Source organism: Dromaius novaehollandiae, chromosome 4 (genome assembly GCF_036370855.1).
Source record: "Dromaius novaehollandiae isolate bDroNov1 chromosome 4, bDroNov1.hap1, whole genome shotgun sequence".
Taxonomy (NCBI): domain Eukaryota; kingdom Metazoa; phylum Chordata; class Aves; order Casuariiformes; family Dromaiidae; genus Dromaius; species Dromaius novaehollandiae.
The window spans coordinates 9,199,320-9,208,641 of record NC_088101.1 but is presented as its reverse complement, the minus strand read 5'-3'; the positions used below and the strand labels follow the sequence as shown (position 1 = coordinate 9,208,641).

The following is a 9,322-nucleotide window of genomic DNA, read 5'->3' as shown; positions in this document are numbered from 1 at the left end:
CCGGTGGTGCCTGTCACGCCGCCCCCGCCAGCCTGCGCGGGGGCAGGGGACGGAGCGGGGCGGGAGGGACGCGCGTGGGGGAACGGGGGTGGACGGGGAGCGCAACATGAGCCGCAGGCTCTGTACCCGGAGGCGGCTTCCCCTCCTCCGCCGCCGCCTCGCCACTTCCCCTTGCCCCGGCAGCCGCGAGGCTCGCAGCTCCTGCGGTGCCCCCGCCCCAAGCAGCCGGGCTTCAGGTGCTGCGCCCGACGGTCCCTGCGCTCGCACTCTTCCTCCTGATCTTTTATCCCCCCCCCCCCCCTTTTTTTAACATACTCGAGAGAAGCGGCCACGATTGCTCTGGGGTGCTCGCACTGCCTTCATGCCTCGCTCGCCAGCAGGAGCCTTGTGGGCGCTTGGCTGGTCAAGCAACCAGCCGACTGCATGCAGTTTTGTGCTTTGCGTGTGTTTATGTAACTTGCCCCCCGCCTTCCCCTCACCTAGCATTTAACTGAGGGAACGCGCAGGGTTTTTTTTTTTTTTTAATCGATTAAGCTGTTTTTTTCCCCCTCATTGCTTCCCCCGTGTATTGCTCCCTCCCACCAGATATTTTCTTACCCCCAAATGCAACTTTGAAGATAGATAGCTATCTTAAAATATGCTCTGAGTAGCCCCCACTTTGTCCTTAAGGTAGTGAAGCTAATGGTCCGTACATGCTTGTTTTGCCACACTTGGTCAACCTGGGAAATTGGGGAATGTTACAAGTCAGGTTAGGCTCACTTGAGTTGTGAATGGTTGTAACCCCTCAAAAAAGCAGCTGTCTCAAGGAGCTAAGGCCAGTCTCCGAGACAGGTAAAGAGAGAACAGACTCTGAATATGGATTTATTTTATTTTATTTAAGATTAACATAGAATTAATGCAGGACTGAATTATTCCACTAACAGGAGCAGAATTATTGAGCAAAACAGAATTAAGATGTACTAGTCTCTTGTCAGAACATGGAGATTTTTTTCGTTGAGATGCAGCAATAGAGCCCCTTAGCTGTGGTAGCATCAGCTGCTGTATGATTCAAGCACAGTTACAAGAGCATATAAATAAACTGAGTTGTAAGGCTGTAGATTATAAACTGCTCTGTATTAGCCACTCACTTTTGTGGAGACTGCAGCCCAGACAATTAGTGCTGTAGCCTAGCTGGTTTACTGTTGACATCCCATTATTCATAACAAGTAAAATCATTTCTATTACCTCAAGACAATAATTTATTTTATTAGAAAACGGTGCAAGATATTATCTGTTGCTACTGGGGGAGAGCATCAGGGATTCCTAGCCTTCACTTCCTTCTCATATAAATGAGAATTTTGAATGCCACTACTCTACCAGCTTTTCTTCCACCAGCTCTTTTTCTACCAGCTCTCCTCTTCATGTTGCCTGCTTGAGCTTTCTTCCTGCTTTGATAGGTTCCACCTTTCCATCTCCACTCAAGCCACTTTCTTAGTGGTTTGTGGGAAGCATCAGTTAAACAAGTTCTTATCCTCAAAGAGACATGGAAATATTTCACAAGCCAGATAGGGCCTCCTTGTTTATAAATCTGTATTTCCTTCCTTCTGTAATAGTTCTAATGCATTCTGTGGTAATAAAAGTTATAAAACTCAAAAATACCTAGCCCTCTGTGCCTGTTGCAAAGGCTTCCAGAAGTATAATCAAGAAATGTACCACATATGTGATTATAGGAAGATGCTACAGCAGGTAAAATAACTCACTAAATGTTAAGCTAAAACAACAACAGCTGTTTTATATCTTGCTTTGATTAGTTGTAAGGAGGTAAAGCTGTGCAAGATTCAGCCTTGTCATATTAAGCAGTTGGGCTGAGGCTTCTGAATTCGTTTAGGCTCATTCCCCCATAAGCTGTGTTCAAACTCTTATGCCATGTCAGAAGCAAGTCTGCTTGGTTATATGCTAAGATTATACTTGTGCTAGTTACTCTGCAGCATGTGATCTGCAGTGCACTCATGACCTGGCTCATTTTATAAATTGTTAGTGGTTCCCTATGGAGTTCAGTAGCCTGGCATCTGGTTTTCTAGCTGGCCATTGATTTGGAACAGTAAGTCTAATCACTCTGGTCATAACAGAAGACATCAATATTGTGTAATTACTGCCAGTAATTTGCAGCAGTGTAGAATACTCCCATGTGAGCCAGTATTTCAGTTAGCCAGCCCTCAGTGGGCTTCAGCAAACAGATGTTATACTAATAATTCCTCTCATCAATAGATACAGGTTCTTGGGTTCAGAAGCCTTTTATCTCGTATTACTTTTTTCCTCTCCGCTTTCAAGTAGATGTTTTTGAATGAGAGACAGAACATGAATGAACCTCTCAACTGTGGGACAAAAGGAAGAAAGTATTACCACATAGTCTGAGCTGTTTGACTTAGAGTGTCACTTGGATGGACTAGATGATGATTGGCATGTAAGGCAGAGGCCTGAAAAAATGGGACTATCTGGTGTATAGGAAACAGCATTTGACTATAGCACCAAGAGTACTCTCTTGGGTATCATACCTTGATTCAGAGATCCAGGATAAAGGGCAGCTGACAAATAGCTTAGAAATAGTTTTCTTCTCAGTTTACGCTTCCCAGTAAGGCCTTGTCTAAACGCTGCTGTAGAGACCATCAGACTACTGTTATTTTTAATCTGATCGCATCGGGGAAGGCTGTGACAACTCCCTTTGGCAAAGGACCGTTCTGTGTTCTTACAAGTGCAAAATACTGGTGGCAAATCGTGTTGCATTTACTGCATCTATCATTGCATCAGCTTGCAGTGTTTCTTCTTGTGTGTTCTGTTTTTCCAATATTCTCAAGGATTCCTTGGATAAATCATTTTCTAAATGCATTTTGTATATCTGCAAAACAGAATCCTTAATCACTGTTTTAGGTGTTCTGGTGGATTTTGTTCTGAAAAAGTGAACAGAAGTAAATCAAGCATAGATAAATACTGGTACATTTAGTAAATTAAATTTAGTAAAAAATAGTTTTTTTTTTAATGTAAAATTGTCAAGCAGTCATCCCTTAGAACCTAACAAATAGTTGTTCTTTGTGGTGCTGGCTGGAAACTAGGGTTAAACCTCGGTGGAATTTTGTTTAGCATATTCATATTTTAGATCAAAGGAAGTGAAAAAACTGTCTCAGAATACGATTAAGGGATTTTGATGCAGAATTATTTCCAAAATGAGATTTTATCTGACTATACCTGTCATGCTCTATAAAAGACCTTTTCCTTCCTTTTCCTGTTGTGCTTTTCCAAGAAAAAGCAACGTTCATACATTGTGTGTCCACAGCAATGATGTGGGTTTGGTTATATAAGTAGATGAAAGACTTTTGATGTTGCCAAATATAAGGAAGCTTTTTTCCTACCTATTTCACTGTTTTCTGAAGGACTCATGTGATGTATAACAGAAAATAGCATGTCAACTTTTGCTACAAAGAACCTTCAAATCTTGAAAGAATGTAGACATTTTATAACAGTATTCTGTAAGCTATGTTTTTATTTTTTTCTACTACAGAAAGCCAGGTAGTTTGAAACAAGCTGAACCTGTTAGATGTGTGATATTCGATGTTTTTCTATTAAACTGATTTTCTTTTCCACTAAAGAGTATACTGGGCTTAGGCTTGGAATGTGGTGTGTAACTTAAACTTTCCTATATTTTCCTACCTTGCCTGCTTTGTCATAATTAGCATGGACATCTGAGCAGACAGTTTGGCATGAAGTTTCCTTAACTCCAGTAGTGGAACTGATGAATAGAGGAGAGAAAAGCATCGAGGTTTTGCTCAAGTACTTTGTCCATCAATCCTTATTTTTGTCTCCATTTCCCTTCTTCATGATGCAGTTGTAATCAGAATAAATAGTGAACAGCTGCTTGTGCAGTCACTGCCAAAGCTGCTGCTTGGCTGCAGTTTGCACTGCAGCTGTCTCCTGCTCTTCCTACTTTTCTCACTCCGTCACTTCTTTAGCTCTGCCAACTGCCCTGTTTCAAATGCTAAATTTTTCTTATCAGAACACAGGACAACAGCTATACTTACTCTGTTAGCTAGATTAAACTGGAAGGATCTTGTCAGTGAATATGCCTGCCTAATCTCGTGGTCAGCTAGCTGCACCACGTAGTTCCCTGCAGAGACTCATCAAACTCCATAGTAGACTAATTAATTTTGTATGTGTAAACATGCATATGTTTATATACATACTTTCCATTCCAGTTGGAGCCACTTGCAAAATCTTCCTGCTCTTACGGTTACAAACTTTCTATCAGAAAGTTACATTGATAGCTATGTTGAACAAAAACATAACGAGAAGTTATGCTGAACAGTTGATAGCTGCTTTTTGTTAAAGCTAAGGAGAATCAGTGCAACAGCTGTTCTATCTCTTATGCTTAGAGAAGGCAATTCTATCCTCTTTTAAGTCCTTGTTTTGCTAAATTGCAAGAAGGCAGACTTCTAGTATCCTCCATTTAACAGGCCCCAGTCAGCCTAATTGTCCTTCTCTGCACAGATTATAATGTTATTTTTGTCTTTATTGCATGTGGGTGACCAAAATTATATATAGTATTTCAGGCAAAACTTCACCTATATCTTGACTTCTCCTAGAATTTTGTCTTCTTTTTCTCATGACTTTAGTACAGTGGCTCTTAATGAGCATTGCATCTACTAATACCATAACACTCCTCTCAGAACATTTCCTGGTTCTGATTATAATGGAAGTCCTTGGTTTTGCTTCTGTTCTGTATCACTGAAGTATCTTCCTCCTTTGTGCCAGTGGAAGAAAGAGGATGATCCCCTCTTTCTGGTGAATTGTCTCCCAAATTACGTGACAGAGAGGAGGCCAGGTACTCCAACTTCTAGACTAGCCTGTCAGTCAGGATTCCTGGTTTTTGAATTTCATGACAAAGGGAAACAGAGTGATGTTCATGTCCTGCTCCTGTCTAATCTCTGTCTTTTCTTTTTGCTTCAAAATTATTGGGAAATTATACGGAACATAACTACTGTATCAGACTTAAGAAATTTTGTGCTTATTTCAATTTCAGATGATTTGGCTGGAATGTCTGATCAAAATCTGTTCATTTTAAGATATTACTGTTACCTGAATGGAAGCAGATCTAAGATAATGTACCTGTGCTCTGACCTGCAATCTCTGCTTATTTTTATACAGTTGATAACAAATAGCTAGGATGGGGATACTCAGTCCATTTTCTCAGGACCATCGCTGAGAACTGGAATAAAAACTCCAGAAATATAACTAGCTGCAGTCTGGAAATGGCTGACATCATAAATATTTCTAAATGTTTGTAGCTTGAACAGCAAAATTGCTGACTGGCTGATAGCAAACAATGGTGAGATGTAAACAGCGTGGGGGGTATTTTTCATAAGACAGTTATTCTTTCATGGAATGTGTTAAGCAACTGTCTATAAGGAATAATAGCAGACTATGTTATGAATGGGGCACTTCCTTTAGTTTCCTTAGTGTTGGTCACTTTCTGTTTGAAATTTTACTCTTAGTGTAGTCAAAATACTAGATTGTGCCCAGGCTTGAAGACTTAATTGCCAAGATGAAAAGGGAGCAAATCTTAATGGTAGTTTTGAATGGCCATGACAGTATTTTGTTCTAGAAAGGAAAGACAGCACGTGTGCGTGCGCGCGTGCATGCAGTATTCACCAAGTACTAATGTTTAGACGAGTTGGTCATTGTTGTTGCATTGTTGTTGATAGTAGGAGTATCTGTAAATGGCTTTTCTGTCTCAGTTCGTGGATTCTTAGTACGTAGTTGACAGAATATCATGCATACTAACATAAATGCTTACTAATCCTCCTAGCAGTGATTTTGAAACTAGTGAACTACTATTTCTATATAATTGAAAAACGTGAAACGAAACTTCTTGCTCTTTCCCTATGCTCTCCCTTTAAGGCTGTCCAGTGACAATATCGTTCCACGTCAGACTGGAAGAAGGAGTTGGTTTGATGAAGTATACTGACTTAAAATATGCATGACCTTCAGGTTTTTATAGTTTAATATCTTGGTTAAAGCAGTACTAAAACTCAATTCTGTTCTGTTTAAAATCTGAGAAAATGAAAGGTCTACAGCTGGGCATTCAAATCAACCCAAACCCGTATTTTCTGCAAACAAAACATCTGCTGTGTCTTTGTGCCTGAGTCCTGATAAGCTGTATCACATGCCTCTAATATATGATCTTAATATTGTATGTTACATCTTGTAATATTACTTCTGTTTGTGCTCAACTCTACTGGCGCATCATTTTGATATGACAGACACTTTATAGAAAGTTAAGCGCCACAGTGGCTCTTGACTTATTTTAAGTCAATACGATTGTGAAAATCCTTGATTTTTAAAATAGAAGATATAAGTGAGGACAATAATATATCTCCAGCCTGGTACACCTTAATTACAAAAGCCAAATAGGTACATACAGTGATCTAGGTGTCCTTGAAAGTTAACTTTACACCTGGTATTTTCCATAGTAGATAGTGATTTGTTTAAAGACTCAAAATGTGAGCTGTTGTAATTAAGAAAAGTGGAGGATTTGTGGAGAGAATATGTAAATGAATTGGAGGAGCAAGATGCATCACAGAAATAACATGATCCTCAATTGGTGACTTGGAAAGGAAAAAGGGGATGTGTGTGTGTGCGCGCACGTGTGTGTGTATATTTACAAAGATTTTAATATCTGTCATAAAGGTTCATCAAAATGAAACAGAAAAATGCCAAACACCTTGGTGTCTGAATTTTCCCATAAGGTTACAGTAGACATGTTTGTTTTCAATATGTTTTGCAGAAACTCCGTAGATGAAGAGCAGTAACTTACATTCTTCTTGTTCCCGTACACTTATTTTATATTGCCATGATTTGTACTGGGAGCTCCCTGGTGCATGTGATTGCCTTTTAAGACTATGTACCTATGTAACGGGCTTGGTCTTCCCTGGCATGATTTCTAGTTTGTGCCCCTGCAGTACTAGTATATAGCAAGCAGATCAATCCAAATATACGCTGAACTTTTCTCCTTACAGATGAGAACTCTGAGGACCTCCAAGAGCTTTGTTTGGTCTGAGCATCGTATGAGGATAAAAAACACGGTTTAAAATCTTCTGTGTTTGACTTCTGAGTTGTTGCTCAGTTTATTTAAAAAAAAAAAAAAAAGGTCCAGCCAACAGCACTTACTCATGTTAAGAATCATTGGATTTGCGCTGTTGTTTACAAAGGAATAGCCAGTATAGGTAAAACTTGTATCATCAGCCTGTTTTTAGATGAGCCACAGTGTAGTTTTGGAAAGCAGTGTGTACCACTGCAGTTAAAGCGTTAGGATAAATTTAGCACATAGACTAGCTGGAAAGGTCTCATGACTTAGGAACTATGAACTATTGTTTAGTATCAGTGGTGAGACTGTCCAAAAGCAATATTTCTATTAAGGTGTACAAATATTTTAAGTGGGATTGACTGGGGGCAGGGAAGTGAGTGTCAGTCAAAGACCAAAATAAGAAAGGGTTCCCTAGAGATATAGGCTAAAGATGCTGTATCTTACTTGTGAATGAATAATATATGATGGTTTTCAAAACCATTGTACAGCATTTTCACTTCTGTCTCTTTGTCCTCTTACTTGTCTCTGAAGCGTTGTGTTAGCTTCATATCTCAACAGTAGTGACTTCTTTGAAGGGTGTCTTAAGTTAATCAAAGTTGATGAGTACCAATTGTGAAGGATTAATTTGAGAATACAGCAAAAGAGAACTAAATTATCTAGTTTTTTTCTTCTAGGAAACTAAGAAAAACATCTTCCTATACTAATTTGTCAAGTGTGTTGCACAGTAAACAGTTTTCAGCAAAAAAGGTAATCCTTGCTATAAAGAAACTATATAAATACCCTTTAATCTATAATATCTTTGTGTTAGTTTGTATTTTTGAAGAAATAATGTATTTTCTTTGATATCTTTTAAAGTAAAGATACTTATTTTACTTACATCAGTTTTGCATATAATCTAGACACATTTAATCTCACTTTAACCTAGCTGGCCCAGTGCAGCCAGCAACACTGGAACCACACAGGGTATGGAGCTGGCAACAGTGTTCTAAGCTACAGCAGGGGCACATATGATCACTGTAAGTCAGTCCCCGCTCTTTTTCCAGTATTGATGCATGAAGAGTTGTAAATCTAGGAAGGGACATGGATACTTTTAAAATATTACAGAAGAAAATCAATTCCCTTTTCAGATAAATGACTTACATATTTGTTTTAAAAGAATTTTCTCTTACGTCAATCATTCTACTTCCTCCAACACCACAGACCATATGCAGAAATCACTGAATTACTGGAATGATCAACTCTTGGGACAGAATGAAAAACAGCTGCATAGTAAATTAACCAGAAAAAATGAAAACCAAAGCTAGCCAATATAACAGAGAAACATACTACTAAATATTTTCTCTGCTCTCAAGAGTCTTTTCAAGTCTTAAAATCTTACAAATCTGTTTGCTTCCCCTACCAATATCTAACAGAACACCAGCTTGTAAATTGAATCAATAACTCTATGCTTTCAAACGGTATTTCACTTTTTCTTGTAGGCTTCCAGAGAGTGCCTACAATTACTATCTTTTTAAGAAACACAACCTTCAGTAGTCCTCCACAAAACATGGATGTGTAGCCCAAATCTCATTAACTTGATGGAATACATGTTTTCAAGGATCTTAGACACACAGTTGGAATTGCAAACGTGCTATGGAGTTTGAAAAATTTTGCTCCTCCTCTACTGCTTAACTTCTATTTGTAAATAAAAAGGTGGACTTCAGGCTTAAGCTAACTGAAATTTGCAGCAGCAGAAAGCGTAAAATACATCAGAGTGATGGAGGGAGAAAAAAGCCCTCTCTCCATTGTGTGTGGTATCCCAGATGTCTCTTTCAACCCTGGATAAGATGTGGTATCAGTAACTGAGATTCCTTTAGTGAGAACTATATAGATCTTAGACACCTTAAACTTCTTAAACAAAGTTAGGTAGACTTTGAGTTTAAAATAAATGTCAGCAAGCAGGAACAAACTTTTGCATGACACGTACTTTCATGCCTTAAATGTCAGTCAGTTGGATTAATAAGCTGTTTAGATAAAAGGAAATCATTCTCATTTCAAAACTTTTCTGGAAATATAAATTTCAGTACTTTAGAAAACTTGGTTCTTGTTTAAAAAAATTAGAATATTTTAATTTTTCTATTTTGTTTACATTTGACTAAAAAACACATTTTCAGAGTGATTTAGCCTTTGAACCGGCCTTGAAAAAATGAACAGGTATGCTCATAGGTA

At 38.7% G+C, this 9,322-nt stretch overlaps 1 protein-coding gene across 1 annotated transcript in view; it reads right to left on the bottom strand.

The window, feature by feature from the left end:
- Positions 1-856: 856 nt before the first annotated feature.
- AFF1 (ALF transcription elongation factor 1) overlaps positions 857-9,322 on the bottom strand; it is a 165,617-nt gene continuing 157,151 nt past the window's right edge. The window contains exon 30 of the transcript XR_010388841.1: positions 857-2,927. The gene's annotated coding sequence lies outside the window, so the exon portion shown is untranslated. The remainder of the gene's footprint in view (positions 2,928-9,322) is intronic.